Below are 17,706 nucleotides of genomic sequence, written 5' to 3'. Positions count from 1 at the left end.
AAAGCATTTGATTTTCACCTGATGGAACTTGAAAGCCTTTGTCTCACACTATTCGTGTTCACACCCAACTTCTTGAAGGACAAGAGAGCACAAGGGTTCCAATGTCCTTGCCCACAGAAAGTCAAGGTCAGTATTGTTCAGGACCAGTGTTCTCTCTCCCAAACCCCACACTTATCACACTGCAAGGTATGATAAGAAGCTTCCTACCCAGTTTTTCATGAGAGAAGATGAACCGACAAAATATCTCATGTACACCAGTTCTGGCCAATTGATCCAATTCAATCAAACAAATATTCTTTGAGCTCTATAGCAAGGATTGCTAGCTGTATCTCAAAATCCATTTTTTCTTTATTTTTGGTAAAAGGAATCAAGCACATTTCCCAATGTCTGTTGTAGCCACCTGTGGACCGCGTTACTGTTCTAACCACTGAGGTGGAAGCAGGAGTCTTGTACGGTTCTTTCAAGAAGACTCATTAATAAGGAGGGGTTCCTTTCCCCCCCCCCCTTCTTCCTCCTTCACGTCCTAAAATGTGGTTCAGTGGCTTCGCAGCCATCTTGGACCATAAGGCGATCCAGGGAATGGGAGCCAGCCACAGCAGAATGAAAAGATGGAAGAATTCTGAGTCTCAGCATTCCAGATCCACCGTATCAACCCTGGACTGTATTTCACATTTTTTAGGAAGAAAGAAATACATTTAAGTCCATTTTTCACGTTTCGGTTACGTGCAACAGAAATTATCTGAGAGAAACACCTGCTATTTGCCAGGCATTACACTAGAAACAAATCTCCCTCCACCTTCCCCACCCCCAAAACACACATACAGACAAAAAGTAAATAGTTTGGGTATTTCGACAATGCCTGATCTACTGAAGCAATCACAAATAGATCACACTGACTATAAACATTTCTTGTAAAGATTTTAGAGAAATGCTCAAGGGACCCCAAAATTTTATGAAACGTTCTCAAATCTGTGACTTTAAAACAGATTCTTCTCCAACACAGAGTGGATTTTTTTCACCTGTATCTACAAAGGGAGGTCTAGCTTCCCATCGCTTGCTGCATTCAAAGACCATTCTGCTGAAAATAATTACCTCAAAACCAGTGGGAACATTTTTCCCTCTCCATCCTACCTGTTAAAAAGTAAAGCTCTGGAAGCCTATATTTTTACTTCACTTTTCCTCGGGAAGCCTCTTGATAATAAGTGAAATGTCTGTGACCTTGATAAGCTTTGAATTATGCTGTTAAAATAAAGCCTTTTGTAGTTTCCTGAAGGGTGTTTGGATCTGAACTGTAAAAGAAAAAAATTGCTTCGATATTGATGCCAATATTAAATTGGCCCTTTTACCAGAATATAATGGAAGTTCTCTACTCATTTTGCCAAGTGCAGGCATCCCTCTGTAAGTCTAAAGCCCTTAACTGATGAATAACAATAGTACATTCTGTGACTAAAGCAAAGTTTGACAAAAATATGTCAAACAGGCATGTAGACGTAAGGAGACACAATAATTGCCTGTACTGAAGAGTTTTTCCTTTAAGATTTATCTTTGGAAAAGCAAAGGCCAGATTGCCTTTTGAGCTACAGGGATTTAAGTATTCAAACCATGTGTAAGAAAAGCAGGGAACACCCAAGGCCAAGGTTAAGCCAGGAGGGGTTGGTCAGCTCTGGTTCCCCCCACCACCACCCTCAGGGCTCCCAGCAGAGGCTGACCAGGGGGTGTCCAGGACCAAGAGCACTGTCCTCAGCATTCCCCACAGGGTGCACTTGGGGCCCTGTGAACATGCCTACTCCATTTGGTCAAGTTCAACACACCTTCCCTGGCCTCGTGAGGTGGTTTTGTCTCTGTGGCCTGTAGCAGTTGCTTGTTTGAGCCCTTTGTAAATAATTAGTCAGCATTAAATCTCTTCTCTTTTCCCTTGATTTCCCTTCCAGACAAGTGGGGTGGAGGCCAGGGTCTGGGGAGATAGATGTGGCTTCGAGCTCAGCTCTGGCTCTTTACTGCCTGTTGATCACAGCGCTCTGGGGCCAGCTTGGGTTGCAAAATGCAGCTGAAACAGGAGAAGGCAACCTAACTGAGCTAGGACAGCTCTTAATGAGTAAGGCGGAATAAGGCAGCCACTGGATGGAGATTCTCAAACTGAATGGCTCCGATCTGACCAGCACCTGCTCTGGCCAGTCCTTCCCACAGCAGGGAAGGAAATAGGAGGGGTGAGGCTTTGCCAGGTGAGGTCTTTCACTCTCCTCAGAGAGTACAACCTGAGATATGGGAACTTTCCTTTGATTTGGAAGGAGGAATACAGAGGACCTATTTTAAGTTTTAGCATCTTGACCTACCTCTAGGATAACCTGGGGGAAGCTCACTGCCTTCTGAAGTAGGGATTCAAGTCTTCCTGTCTCCCTCTCTTATCAGGAGAACATCGATTAATTTTGTATTGAAAGGAGTAAAAGATTATCATTAGGAAAAGGGAAGGCATGATGGACTAAATTGTGTCCTGTCCTCACCTCCCAAATTCATATATTGAAGGCCTGACCCACAGTCCTCGGAAAGTGACCTTATTTGGAAATAGGATTATTGCAGATACAATTCATCAAGATGAGGTGATACTGGATAGAGTGGGCCCTTCGTCCTATGTGACTGGTATCGTTATAAAAAGGAGAAATTTGGACACACACACGCACACACACACACACACACACACGAGGAATGCCATGCAGAAATGACGGCAGAGATTGGAGTGATACTCTAGAAGTCCAGGTACATCATATATTGCCAACAAGGACCAGGCATGGACTGGATTCCCCCTCACAGCCCTCAGAAGGAACCAGCCCTGCTGACACCTTGATCTTGGACTTCTAGTCTCCAGACTGTGAGACAATAAATTTCTGTTTCTTAAACAACCCAGTCCACCGCGCTTCATTACGACAGCCCTACGACACTAATACAGAAGATGCCTAGCTAACCAAAGGCCCTGAACAACCTCATGCTTGTTTAGAGCAGTCATGCTTGTTTAGGGCCCAGGGCCCTCCAAGCCCAGCTTTGTGCCCACAGAGAGTAACAGTGAAGGCTGGGCTCCTCTCCAACCCTTAACCACAAGTCTTCTGTCCACGGACTGTGTGAACTGTCTCCCATCATGACCATTTAGGGAAGAATGGCCTGATGACCACTTCCTAAGGCCAATCCTACTCTTCTCCCTGTGTCACCAAGAAGGAAATTGGGTTTAGAGAACTTGGGTGCTCACCATGTTTGCACCGCGGGTGTGCGTTTCAAACCCAGGCCAGACTCGGGCTCCAGACTCTACACCCCACCTTTGTCATAAACCGTGGCACAGGCACCAGGCATTTGGAGGCATTCATTTCAGTGTCACCATCAGACTCCATCATGACCAGATAGGAGAAATCCTTCTAGTAAAGAAGCCTACAGTAAGAAAACAGGCCTTTGCAAATTGAAGACCACTGCTGTAAATCCCAAAGGATATCTGTTCCCTGAGCTGACCGGCCCTATCAAGAATACCAGGACGGAGGCACCTGGGTGGCTCAGTCGGTTAAGCATCTGACTCTTGATTTTGGCTCAGGTCATGATCTCACAGTTCATGAGTTCGAGCCCTGCATCAGGCTCTGTGCTAACACCGTGGAGCCTTCTTGGGATTCTCTCACTCCCTCTCTCTCTGCCCCTCCCCTGCTCTCTCTCTCTCTCTCTCTCTCTCTCATCTCTCAAATAAATAAATACACAAACAAACAAACTAAAAAATATAATTAAAAAAAAGAATATCAAGGGGCGCCTGGGTGGCGCAGTCGGTTAAGCGTCCGACTTCAGCCAGGTCACGATCTCACGGTCCGTGAGTTCGAGCCCCGCGTCAGGCTCTGGGCTGATGGCTCGGAGCCTGGAGCCTGTTTCCGATTCTGTGTCTCCCTCTCTCTCTGCCCCTCCCCCGTTCATGCTCTGTCTCTCTCTGTCCCAAAAATAAATAAAAAGCGTTGAAAAAAAAAAAAAAAAAAAAGAATATCAGGACAGGGATGAAAGCTGCCAAGCCCCACCCACAGGAGACCTGGCCTAGAATGTTCTGGAGAGTTAACATCTCTGTGCAGAAAAGCCATGCACGGGCCACCAAATCAATCACATCAGCATATCTTGAGGTCAAGGTGCATTTACCCACATTTGTGATGAAATGGCCAATGTTTCAATTAGACTGTTTATAGATTGGTCCTTTTCTGCTATTTCCATGTGTTAGGCAAATGAGTGGGCCTTGGGGCCAGGAAATGAAGATTTCGGTGTCTAAAAATAATACCTAACACTTGTAAGGCATTTAAAATGTGCTGGGTTCTTAATTACCAAACCACCTTACAAAAGAGGTGTTTTATCTGCATCACATATATGGAAATGGAGACCCCAGGAGGTAAATGACCCTCTCCTGCCCTGCAGTTCTCTTTGAGAGGCCCTTCCCAACAAGTGCGCATGTCTCAGGAATCCAGACTTCCAGTATGACTGAGGGGACAAGAGGCCGCAGACCTCCTCCCTTTTGACCCGTTCCCAATCTCTGATCTCCTTAGGAAGCCCCATAGCAGCCAGAGCCAACCCCAAGGGCTAGACCTTCTGTTCTGGGCCTTAGGAGGAAACGAATTACGCTCTCGTCATTCTTTCTTTAGATTCGATTTCCTTCCCTATCAGGGTGGTAAGACCTGGGGAGAAGATAACAGGGTGTAGACTTAAGGGAAAGAGACCACAATTACAACTGGGGTATCTTGAGTATTGTGAGACCTGGACCTTCCAGGTCTTGGTAAAGGATGCCCCAGTGTGGCCGGCCTGCCTGACGAGCCTGCAGCACTCAGGGCAGAGACTGTAGAAACAGAAGGCATTTAACCCCTTGTTCTTTTTTTTTTTTTTTTTAATTTTTTTTTTCAACGTTTTTTTATTTTTATTTTTGGGACAGAGAGAGACAGAGCTGAACGGGGGAGGGGCAGAGAGAGAGGGAGACACAGAATCGGAAACAGGCTCCAGGCTCCGAGCCATCAGCCCAGAGCCCGACGCGGGGCTCGAACTCACGGACCGCGAGATCGTGACCTGGCCGAAGTCGGACGCTTAACCAACTGCGCCACCCAGGCGCCCCTAACCCCTTGTTCTTTGCACAAAACCTTCAGAGACCTTTTCTCTTCTGTGCTGAACAAGGCACCAACTGTGTGGTATCTACTCTGAAAATGCTGTTTTAATCTATTCATATTGAAATCTGAATGATTATAAATTAATAGTAACACTTCACCACCCCCTAATATTACTAAAAATGTTTCTTTTAACTTATTCTAGAGACTAGTGTATGTATCCTAAACAAATGTTATCATTTCGATATGCTCCCTGGGAAAGCCTTGTCTCAAACATCAAGTAACTTGAGATGTGACTAATGCAACTATTTAAAACAAAGCAGTCATCCGTCAGTCTTCATTTTCTTAATGGGCATGAAAATGTTACACCCATATTCACTAGTTTTACATATGACATAAGACAAGGAATTTGAAATTCTGAGCTTTGAATCCTTGGAGTAATAGAAAAGCTGCTGAGTGTTTTAGGAGGATTCATTTTAAATTACTTAATATTAACTGTAAGGACCTCATCTTTCTCTAGACAAGTTAGGGACCATCCATTCATTTGACAGCCAATGTCATATACCTTCTTAGCTCTGGTACTTTGTTGCAATAAGTAATATTTATATTAGTGTCCTTGAAATGCTATAAAATTTTGAAACACCTTCTCAAGGGAAAACAAAAATTATTTTCATTTGCACTTGACTGTGTTTCCATTATTCAAGTACAGGTATTGCATGTATGCTATTCCGATATTAATTCATATATTAGCAGGATGTATAATTAATCGGAATTTGGCATTCACCAACCAGGCATAGAAAGCAGAGGTATGCTCATAGAATGTTCTAGCAATGATACCTCTTGTTGATCTTTTTTTCTGTTTTATAGTTACTAAAATTCTTTTGTGACTAAGTAAATCAACCTGGAATAAAATAATCCAGTGGGTGGAGTTTATACATCACTGACATCTGAAATGCCACAACTCACTTTTTTATAAGTTAATGGTTTGTGCTATTCACTTCCTGCCTGACTTGACTAGTTGTCATAGGCCTGCCAAACTCCTCTAGCGTTTCGTTGTACTGAAGAAATCCCTCAGCTGTGGTAATGCCCCAGTCTCCGTTTCTTTTTTTTTTTTTTTTTTTTTTTGAGAGAGAGAGAGAGCGTGCAAGGGATCAAAGGGCAGAGAGAGAGAAGCGGGGCTCCCCCAAAGTGGGGCTCATGCTCCCCCAAAGCCGGGCTCGTGCTCACCCAAAGCGGGTCTCAATCTCACCCGATGTGGGACCTGAACTTGTGAACCGTGAGGTTGTGACCTGAGCCAAAGTCAGACGCTGAACGACCGAGCCACCCAGGCGCCCTGTGTTTACAAGTTTCTAAGGGTGCTGTTTGGCCTTTACGTTATGTTGCTATTAAATTATTCTAAGACACTGAACACAGCAAATATAAACAGAAAGGAAACACCTGTTACTATGGTGTCGATGGCAAGTAATTTACCAATCACTTTGAGCCTACTCAGAATCCGCGTTACAAATTTTAAACACATAAATTATGGTTTTCCAAAAGGAAGAGAAAGATTTCATAGTGCGTTTTAATGAAGGTATTATGCCACTAATTTCAAATATTCCAAACGAATTGAGGCGATTGGGGATTTATTAAGAAGCTTTTAAGTAGGAGGTTTACCTGGACTGGCTTTTCAGTCCATGAGGCCAGGCTACGGGGTAAGGGGGCTCGACTCCTACAGCCAGTCCCTGCCGGGGCAATTTCACTGTGTGTCCCTCTGGAGATCAGCTCCGATCTCTCTAGCGTCCAAATCTTTGTCACAGCTCCTGGGGCTGCCGAGTAGCCTTGTCTCCAATCCTCAGGGGAGTCCGAGAGCCAGCCATGTACCCATATCCCCACCCGGAGGGTCCCGCTCCATCCCACATAAAGCTACTGACGGCCACCCGCACAGGGATGACACCAAATGTGCTACAGACGGTGCGGGTCTCCGCGGGTCACATCCAGGACAAGTAAGATCTACTTGTGTGTATGTTGTGTGCTCGCAGTGTACTAAGCACTGCAGGTGGTGGCCTTCCACAGCCCTGCCCTTCCTATTCTCAGTTGACAGGTGGAAACGGGAAGGTGGCAGTGAAATAAACTCACACAGGCTTGGGAGACTCGGAGCAGGTGTTCTGAGCCGGAGCCACTGGCCCCCGCCTCGGTGCAGGGACCTCGGGGACCAGCCACATTCCTCTCGCTAGGGAGGGGGCACAGGGAACACAGCACTGAGCGAGGTAGGAGGGACCTCTCGCCTGCGCACCTAGCAAATGCATTGAGCCTGGGGGACCCTGTGTGTCCCCTGTTGCTCCTGCCAGCTCCACGGCACTCAGAACAGCTAGTCACCTCATCGAAACGCAAACAAACCTCCTCTTGAACTGATAAGGAAAAAAACTCCAAGATAATATCTAACATTCAGGCAGCACTTTAGTGTATGGATGTAAGGAGCTCTGAGGCACCTGCCTGCAGACACACGCCCGGGAGGCGGCGGGGGGGGGGGGGGGGGGGGGGGGGGGGGCGGGCTTCCAGCTCGGGGCCCACGTGCTGTGATTCCCCCTTCCTGTGAACTTGCCCTAACACGTTCGTGCCTCTCCTCTCAGCCTACCCACTCCGCAAACGAGGAAGACGTTTGCAGCTTGAGTGTTAACTTATTTTTTTTTTAATTTTTTTTTTTTTTACGTTTATTTTTGAGACAGAGAGAGACAGAGCATGAACGGGGGAGGGGCAGACAGAGAGGGAGACACAGAACCGGAAGCAGGCTCCAGACTCTGAGCCATCAGCCCAGAGCCCGACGCGGGGCTCGAACTCACGGTCTTGTGAGATCGTGACCTGAGCTGAAGTCGGACGCTTAACCGACTGAGCCACCCAGGCGCCCCGAGTGTTAACTTATTGAACGTGAAAACCTGCATGAGTCCCTAATATATCCCCACTCCATCTCATTCCCTGAATGTTCTTTTCCTGTCCTTTGATGTGGTTCTTCTCATTTCTGTCATCCCGTGTTAGACCGTCCCGAGAGCCTCCTAAGTGGCCTTCAGGCATATAGCGAGTCCTGCCCCACCGTGAGCCACTCTCCTATTCGCCTCCGTTGTCAATAAATGTCAGCTGTTATTTCTAAAACTGGGATTATGCCTGCCACTGCTCTGCCTAACACCCTCCAAGGGTCCCCAGGGCTTTAGGGCTCCTCTCCCAGGTGCCACGCATGGCCCACAGGCTCTTGAACTTAAGAACAAGTGTCCAAACAACCTCTCAAAACTAGAATATCTTAGAAACATCTGCAAAACTGCTCCACGAGAAAAATTAGTTCACTCACCTCCCCCACAGTAACCAAGCGTAGACGTTATTTAGCTCAGGCCTTTCCTGCTTCCTTTACTCGTCTTTGGTATCTTTTCCACACCATTAAGCAATCTTCTGTGTTTAAATAGAAGTTAAAGATATCTTCCCTTTGAAACACCTGGTAAAGTTTTCTAAAACTTCAATTTTAATCACCATCCCCCCCACCCCCCGCCCAGAAAAAAGACCAGGAAAAAACAAAATCACGTATTTTACCTGTAATTTCCAAAGCGTCTGTAGAAAGTGCCCAGCTGCTTCCAGAAGGTCTTAACCAAGAGGGCTACAGTTTGGAACGTTCAGAGCAAAGGGCTTGGCATCGTGTGGCATCCTGTTGCTGAGATGCAGCTTAGGAGTAAACCTGGCTTTTGTTTTGTGCGGGTCAGAGGAAGCAGCGATGTTTGCATTGTCCTGTGTGTTACCTGTAGCGACAGCAAACACTTCACATAACTCCCAAACCACGCAACGACCAAGGACACAGCTACTGTGAGATCCAGGACTGTTATTATGGATCAGTGAGTAGATTGCTCTTATTCTGACTTTTTTTAAACATTACAAACTCTGGCACACATCACTGCTTTCCCTGGTCTTTCCAGTTGCCTATAATGTCCAATAAAATAACCTATTCTAGATAAAATTAAGTTTTATTAAATGGTCATCAAAATAACCGATTTTGTTCCTTTTTCTAACCAATAGATCCTTTGCGGCATACAAATATAATTTGGCATATGAGCGTACGAGCATTTTACCTTATTTTGAAGTTGATGTTTTGAACATTTACCTTGAAAAGTATGTTTTAGTTTAGACACCGGGAAGTCAGGTCAAGTCCCCATGATAAGTGAGTCGGCTCAATTCAACAGATGTTTGTTAACTACCTGCTCCATTTAAGGCATGTGTCTGAAAAAAAAGAAAGAAAAAAAAAAAGGTCTGATTTCAAAGAGTTCGCGAGTCAGTATTTTTTGTACTAAATGATTACCGAATGCACGTATTATCTCTACTGTTCACTTATTCTTTCAACAACCACGTATCAGTTCCCACCAGACAGAGCAATTGTTGAGAATGCCAGCAGCCCACGGAGGTGGAGCCCCAGAAGGTGATAACTGAACCCCATCGCGTGTCCTCATCATTACCTTCATTTTGGCCACCAGAACCCCTGGCTGAAGGCCTTGTACTATTCTGTGGGGTTTTGAATGGCTTTATTGAAGGATAATTGATATACAAGGAGCTACACAACTGGATGTACAACTGGATGAGTTTGGACGTACACAAATACCCATGAAACCACCATCCACAATCCAGGGAGTAGACATAACCGTCACCTCCCAACGTTCCCTTGTTTGCCTTTGCTTTGTGTTTGTTTCGTGGTAAAAATACTTAACACGAGATCTACCCTCTTAAATGTTGGGGTGCACCGTAGAATATGTTAATTTTAGGTACTGTGAGGTACCAGGATCTCCAGCGTTTATTCATCTGGCATAAATGAAATTATAACGACTGAGCAACAACCCTCCATTCCCCCACCCCCAGGCCCTCGCAATCACCGTCGTATCCTCTGCTTTTATGAAGTTGACTATTTTCGTCACCTCATGTAAGTGGAGTCACACATTATTTATCCTTCCGTGACCAGTTCACCTCACTTTGCATTATGTCCTCCAGGTTCATCCATGTTGTTGCAAATGTCAGTGTTTTCTTCTTTTTCAAGGCTGAATAATATTCCATTTTATGTGTGTATGTATTACGTTTTCTTTTTGCACTCACCGGTCAATGGACTGGCGTTTCCATACCTTTGCTACTGTGAATAATACTGCAGGGACCCTGGGAGTGCAGATATCTCTTTGGGATCCTGATCTCAGTTCTTTTGGGTAGACGCCAGACATGGGATTGCTGGCTCATATGGTAGTTCTGCTTTTAATTTTTTGATAAATCGCCATGCTGTTTTCTATAGTAGCTACAACAGTTTGCAATCCCACCAACAGAGTACAAGGGTTCCAATTTCTCCACATCCTCACCACCATTTGTTATCTTTTTTTTAATAACAGCATCCCAACCGATGTGAGGTGATGTCTCATTATAGTTTTGATTCACATTTTCCTGATAATTAATGGTGTTGAGCGTCTCCTCGTATCCCTATTGGCCATTTGTATATCTTCTTTGGAGAAACGTCTGTTCAAGTCCTTTACCCACTTCTTAATTGGGTTGTTTGGGTATTCTGGCTACTTAGTTGTAGTCTCGTATTTTTGTTGTTTTTATTTTTATTTTTTAATGTTTATTTATATTTGAGAGAAAGAGAGAGTGAGAGAGAGAGCACAAGAAGGGGAGAGACAGAGAGAGAGGGAGACACAAATCCGAAGCAGGCTCCTGGCTCTGACCTGTTAGCACCGAGCCCGACACCAGGCTCGAACTCACAAACTGTGAGATCATGAACTGAGCTGAAGTCAGACACGCAACTAAGCCCCTGGTGTTGTTGTGTTTAGAGAGAGGCCGTGTGCAAAGGGAGGAGAGAGGCAGAGGGAGAGAGAGAGAATCTTAGGCAGGATCCACACTCAGCAGGGCTCAATTCCACAACCCTGGGATCACGACCTGAGCCAAAATCAAAAGTTGAACATTCCACCGAATGAATCACCCAGGCGCCCCTAGTCTCATATTGTCATAATGCTTAGAGCAAAGGCGCGATCTGTTTGGTTTTCTCTTCAATGCAAAAATTATCTTTTTTGTGAGGTGGGACACACGAGAAGCAAAGTTCCTTCAAATATGCCCATAGAATGTCAATTCCAGAGAGCAAGAAAATCTATCTAAAAGAATCTGAGCGTTTGAAACACTTGGCGTTTCTTAATAAGTTAAGCAGCAGGGGGCAGGGTGGTGCAGCAGAAAGATCAGAGGCTGGCCAGCCAGAAAGAGACACCTAGGGTTGGTTTCATCTCTGCTGGGCGTTTGTTATCCAGTCTGCAAAGTAAGGAGCTGAGTTGAATAGACTTTCCTACATCAGAATATATTTTCTTTCATTCAATAATATTATTGCGTACCTACCATGGGCCAGACGTTGTGTTAAGTGCTGGAATAGATCAGTACACAGGAGTCAACAGAGCCCCTGGCAATTTAGAGTTTACCTTCTTAGAGGGGGTAGTAGGCAATTTACAAGTAATTTCATGAGTTACATTGTTTCCGACAGCACTGAATGCTACAAGTAAACCACCACTGGCCTTCCTGACCTCTCCTTTACTAATCCTGACGCCTTCAAGAGCTCTGCACACAGTGGGCTGCTTTTTTCCTTCTCCCCCCCCCCCACCGCCCCCCTTAAGTCTCCGCTCTGAATGTCACTCCTCTGGGACCGCCCTGGCCAATATCGGCTCACCGTCCCCCAATCACTGAACAGGATGTCTGTTGCTTTATTTGATTTTATTTGGAGCATTTGGCACGGTCTGAAACAATGTTACCAATTTACTGGAGATTATACAATCTCCAAAGAGCCACTTTTTTCATTGATATGCAGGTGGGCAAATGATTTTATTTTCACCTTGTCCAAAATGCCCCACAAACTATAAAATGAAGGAAATATTTCTGACCTATCTTCCGGGAATGTTCTGAAGAATACTTGTAATAAGTGGTAGGTATTGAACATATTTTACTTACTTATTTATTTATTTATTTGTTTGTTTATTTATTTATCTATCTACTTTACGTCTTCTTAGAGAAATCACATATATGCACCAGAAATTTGTCTCTTTTAGTAAAGGAATCTAGACAACGCCCTTAATTTCTCTAAGCCTCTGTTTTAAAATGGGGCTAATAATCCTTCCCTGCAGGATTTTTTTTTTCTGCTTCTTAAACAGGATAATTGAAAGCTCCCAGCAAAGTATCAGTCATAAAGAGGGTATGCCTACTGAATCTTCACTGAATTAGAGTTAGACTTCAGTGAATATTTGGAAAAGCTTCCAGTAATACGATTCACTGCACTCTGATACGTAACTCCTGACTTCAGAAAATGGCAACATTACCAGACAATAAAGTCAGATTCTTAATGATGTGTCACGACACAGAATGATGCCATGGGCAATGCACACGGAAAACATCCCGGCCCATACTTCAAGCCCGTCAAGCAAAGAAACCACACAGGTACCAATAATATACCACCCCCCGCACCCTCTTCAGGGTCCGGTCACAAACAGCCCCAGCACCGAGGGTGCTGAGAGCACCCGAACAGCTCCAGGCAGGGGGCAACATCACTGATGAGCTGGCAGACTAAAGAATAACGCGAGACAAAGGGTCAACGTGAAGGGCACTCGGTCTCAAGGATGCAGACATGGGGCCCAGAGACCTAGAGCATTTTCCTGAGATCAAACGCCCCTATAGTAGCTGAATCTGACCTCAAACTCGGCCTCGTGACTATTTAATCCACAGAAAAGTAGCTACTATATCCACATGGTCATGGTTCAAGATCTAAGTACACAGTGGGACAAAGGAAATTATTTTCATTCCTTCACTCAACAAACATTTATTGCAGACCTGTTTGACTGGATACAGACATTCTGAGGATTACAAATTCAATGAGCTCCCAAACAGATCTATAAATGCTTGAAAAACCTCTCTTAGCCTCCCCCTGCTCTCTGCATAGTCACTAAAGGCCAACCTGACCTCAGCCTTCACAGCAGGGGGAAGGGTCCTGATGTATTCAGAGGATACACAATCATACTATTTAAAGACAGATAGTATAGATAAAGCGTTTCTCAGAGTGTATTTTGTACTGAAGCTCAAATTAAAAAAAAACATGCACAATCTTATCACATTAAGTACTCATGACTTGTGCAACAATTTGCTTGGGATATATTTATATCAGGGAAGGGAGAAGAAGAGAGACAACATCTGCAGAAACATGGAAACCAGAGAAGCTTGGTGCATTAAGACAATGAAGTACAGTGAGAGAGGCTGCTAGAAAGGTGGGCAGGGGCCACTCCATGATGGGAGTTTAGATTTACGCTATAGGCTACCAGAAGCCATTAAAGAATTTTAACAGAGGAGTGACATAGTATTTATTTTACAGTTAGTAGTCCAGTTAGTAGCTGACTAGTATTTATTTTACAGTGACCATTCTGATGATTTGGTGGCGCTTAAAGGCAATCAAACTCAACGTAAAGAAACTCGTTACGTGACTATATTAATAGAACATTAATTCAACAGTACTTATTGACTGCTGTGGCCAACAGAAGAACGGCCCAAAAGATGTCTCGAAAGACTTTGCAAATGTGCTTAAGCCAAGCACCTTGAGATGGGAGGGTTGTCCTAGGTCATGTCGGGGGGCCCAGTGGAATCACAAGGATTCTTACAAGAGGAAGACAGGAGGGCCAGAGTCAAAGAAAGAGTGGAAGATGGTATGTTTTAAGGCTGGAGGAAGAGCCCACAACCCAAGGAACTCAGGGAGCCTGTAGAAGCTAAAAAAGGCAAGGAACTGATTCTCCCCTAGAGCGTCCAGAAGGAACACAGTCCTGGGGCACCTTGGTTTTAGCCCGTTAAGACCCATTTTGGACTAGTGACCTCCAGAACCGTAAGATAATAAATTTGTGTCGTTTTGAGCCACTAAGTTTGTGGTGATTTATTACAGCAGCAATAGCAAACAGTTGACCACAGTGGTAGTGAATTTTACGTGTCACCTTGATGGAGCCATCACGTGCCCAGATACTTGCTTAAACATTATTCTGGGTGTGCCTGTGAAGGTGTGCCCAGAAAAGATTAACATTTTATTTTATTTTATTTTATTTTAATTTTTTTTAACGTTTATTTATTTTTGAGACAGAGAGAGACAGAGCATGAACGGGGGAGGGGCAGAGAGAGAGGGAGACACAGAATCGGAAACAGGCTCCAGGCTCTGAGCTGTCAGCACAGAGCCCGACGCGGGGCTCGAACTCACGGACCGCGAGATCGTGACCTGAGCCGAAGTCAGACGCTTAACCGACGGAGCCACCCAGGCGCCCCAGAAAAGATTAACATTTTTTTTTTTTTTAAAGAATTTTTTTTCTAACGTTTATTTATTTTTGAGACAGAGAGAGACAGAGCATGAATGGGGGAGGCGCAGAAAGAGAGGGAGACACAGAATCGGAAGCAGGCTCCAGGCTCTGAGCCATCAGCCCAGAGCCGGATGCGGGGCTCGAACTCACGGACTGTGAGATCGTGACCTGGCTGAAGTCGGACGCTTAACCGACTGCGCCACCCAGGCGCCCCAAGATTAACATTTTAATGGGTAGACTGAGTAAAGCAGATTGCACTCCCCCATGTAAATGGACCTCATCCAATACATTAAAGGCCCGAATGGTACAAAAAGTCTGAGAAAGATAGAATCCACTCTTTCTGCCTGCCTGTCTTCAACCTGGGATGTGGGTCTTCTCTCCTGCTGTCAGACTTGGACCCAGACTGGAATTATACCATTGGCTCTGTGGATCTCCAGCTTGCCAGCTGTAGATCTTGGGGACTTCTTAGCCTTCATAATCATGTGAACCAATTCCTTCTAGTAAATTTCACTATATATTTACACACATATATATATGTACATATATATATATAATAGAGGGGTATGTGTAAATATATATATATATATATATATATATATATATATATATATATATAATAGAGTCAGTTGGTTGGGCATCAGACTTCAGCTCAGGTCATGATCTCAGTTTGTGAGTTCAAGCCCCACCTCAGGCTCTGTGCTGACAGCTCAGAGCCTGGAACGTGCTTCAGATTCTGTGTCTCCCTCTCTCTTTGCCCCTCCCCTGCTCATGTTCTGCCTCTCTGTCTCTCAAAAATGAATAAACATTAAAAAAAATTTTAATATATATAATGTACATATACATAAATGTGTGTGTATATATATTTATATATATATGTATTTATATATATATTTATATATATATATATATATATATATATATATATATATATATATAATCTATTGGTTCAGTTTCTCTGGAGAACTCAGACTAACATGCCTACTGTATATAAAGTCTGGGCAAAAAGTAATTCAGGCTTGAATTCCTGTGGAGTCAGGGCACATCACCCTCCCTGCACATCGCTATTCACCAAGGAAGCTCTGCTGAGTTTCATGTCCAGTGTATTTATTGGAGTTTCATTATGTAGGCATGATTAATTAAATTATTGGCCGTGTGATGGAACTCAGTCTTCAGCCTTTCTCTCCTCCCCAGAGGTCAGGCAGTGCAGAGCAGAGTCCCCAAACCTAATCACAAGGTTGGTCTTTCTGGTGACCAGCCCCCATCCTGAAGCTCTCTGGGAGCCCGAGAGTGAGTCACCTCGTTGGTATAACAAAGACGGTCCCGTCAATCAGAAACCCAGGACAAAGACCAGACAAATTCTTTATTATGACATAGTTCTTTTCACAGGAAATGTTGCATTTGCACTGCCATAACCCCTGGAAGCTTTGGTTGATTTTGAATGGCCCTTGATGAAGGTATCCTTGACACTTTTTAGAGGTCATGCTTCATTTGTAAGGGTGCAGGCTTAAAATGGATCTTAACAAGAATATTTGTTCCAAACATGACATCCATAGCTATGAAAAACAATACTGTTCATATCATTACCTTCCTTTCTCCCTAGAATTTTGAAAGCAACAAGAAAGAAAAGTTTGTTTAAAAAAATGTTTAAAAGGCAGTGTACCAAAGGCTCCCTTGGACAGAGTTTCAGTTTTGCAAGATGAAGACAGTTCTGGGGATGAACGGTGATGTTGATGACACAACAGTGTGAATGTACTTAATGCCACTGCACTGTGCACTTAAACGGGGTTAAGATGGTAAATTTTATGCTATGTATATTGTGCCACAATTTAAAAAGAGAAAGCTCCCTTGTGGGCTAATTAAAAAAAAAATCTTTTTTTACATATATTTATTTTTGAGAGGGAGCGAGACAGTGTAAGCAGGGAGGGACCAAGAGAGAGGGAGACCCAGAATCCAAAGCAGGCTCCAAGCTGTCAGCACAGAGCCTAATGCAGGGCTCGAACTCACAAACCATGAGATCATGACCTGAGCTGAAGTCAGATGCCCAACCAACTGAGCCACCCAGGTGCTCCCCTTGTGGACCAGTTTAATCTGAGCTCAAGGAGAGAATCTTTTCCAGTTAAATCAGTAGCCTCCTTTCTCTACTCCCTCAACCGGGACCATGGACAGCTGCCAGTGATGGGGTGTAAAAAGTGAGGTCGCCTGGCTGGCCCCCTCTTGGCAGCTACAAGGACAGGAAGGGGCTTCTGCGAGCCAGCACCACCTTCTGAAGATGTCCTGCTGTCTTCACGGAGAAACCTGGTTCGCAGGAGTGGCCACTCTGGCTCAGAAGCTGAACCGAACCTTACACCCAACCAGAGTTTCCATGCAAACACTGACTGGGCACCTGTCCAGCAAGAAAGCATGGTTAAATTGGTTAAATGTAGCTGATGTACAGTGAGATCCTGGTTGACTGCGTTTGTTTTTCCTCCTAGAAACTGGGATTAGAACTTTTGGTGAAAACTTTGAAACCTGAAGTGTCTCTCAAAGACATTTCTCGGCAGAATTTCAATATGTTGCCTTCTCTTCCCCTTCTCGAGCCTTGAAATGTTGTGTCTCCCCACCTCTATTTGCTGTTGTATTACAGTGACTCAATTTTTCATCTTTATGTTACAACTGCTTGTCTGGATACACTCTCTGGATGCTTCCTATCAGCATTTCCCCATGTAGCATCTAAAAAGCTTCAGGGAAGGCGTGTCTGGGTGGCCCAGTGGGTTAAGCTTCCGACTCTTGATCTCGGCTCAGGTCACGAGCTCGAAGTCGGGGAGTGCAAGCCCCACATCGGGCTCCGCGCTGATGGTGTGGAGCCTCCTTGAGATTCCGTTTCTCCTTCTCTCTGCCCACCCCCCACCCCCCGCCCCAGCTTGTGAGCTTTCGCGCTCTCTCTCAAAATAAATAAACGAAGCTAAATGTTAAAAGCTTCAGGGAAGCACTTTACATTTCTCCCCTGAAAAACCTACATTTCAGGGCCACCTGTCTGGCTCAGCCGGTAGAGCATGCGACTCTCGATTTCGGGGTTGTGAGTTCGAGCCCCAAGCTGGGGGTAGAGGTTACTTAACATAAACCTACATCTCACATTCCACGAATCTGTGAAATGTTCGGGTTGATGGACGTTCGTTGAACATCTGTCACGTGCCATTGACTGTGGCATGTTAGGCTCTGGGGACATCAACACAGTAGAGAAATAGGCTGTAGAGAGTTCCTGCTCCTCCAAAAACTGTTGACACTAAGGTGAGCTT

General features: G+C 44.7%; 1 protein-coding gene across 1 annotated transcript in view; it reads right to left on the bottom strand.

Annotated features, from left to right (window-relative positions):
- The window catches only part of RP1 (RP1 axonemal microtubule associated), a 202,090-nt gene extending 193,418 nt beyond the window's left edge, over window positions 1-8,672 (bottom strand). The window contains exon 1 of the mRNA XM_058699580.1: window positions 8,652-8,672. The gene's annotated coding sequence lies outside the window, so the exon portion shown is untranslated. The remainder of the gene's footprint in view (window positions 1-8,651) is intronic.
- Window positions 8,673-17,706: the final 9,034 nt, after the last annotated feature.

Source organism: Neofelis nebulosa, chromosome 14 (genome assembly GCF_028018385.1).
Source record: "Neofelis nebulosa isolate mNeoNeb1 chromosome 14, mNeoNeb1.pri, whole genome shotgun sequence".
NCBI lineage: Eukaryota > Metazoa > Chordata > Mammalia > Carnivora > Felidae > Neofelis > Neofelis nebulosa.
This window is presented reverse-complemented; position numbering and strand designations above follow the sequence as displayed.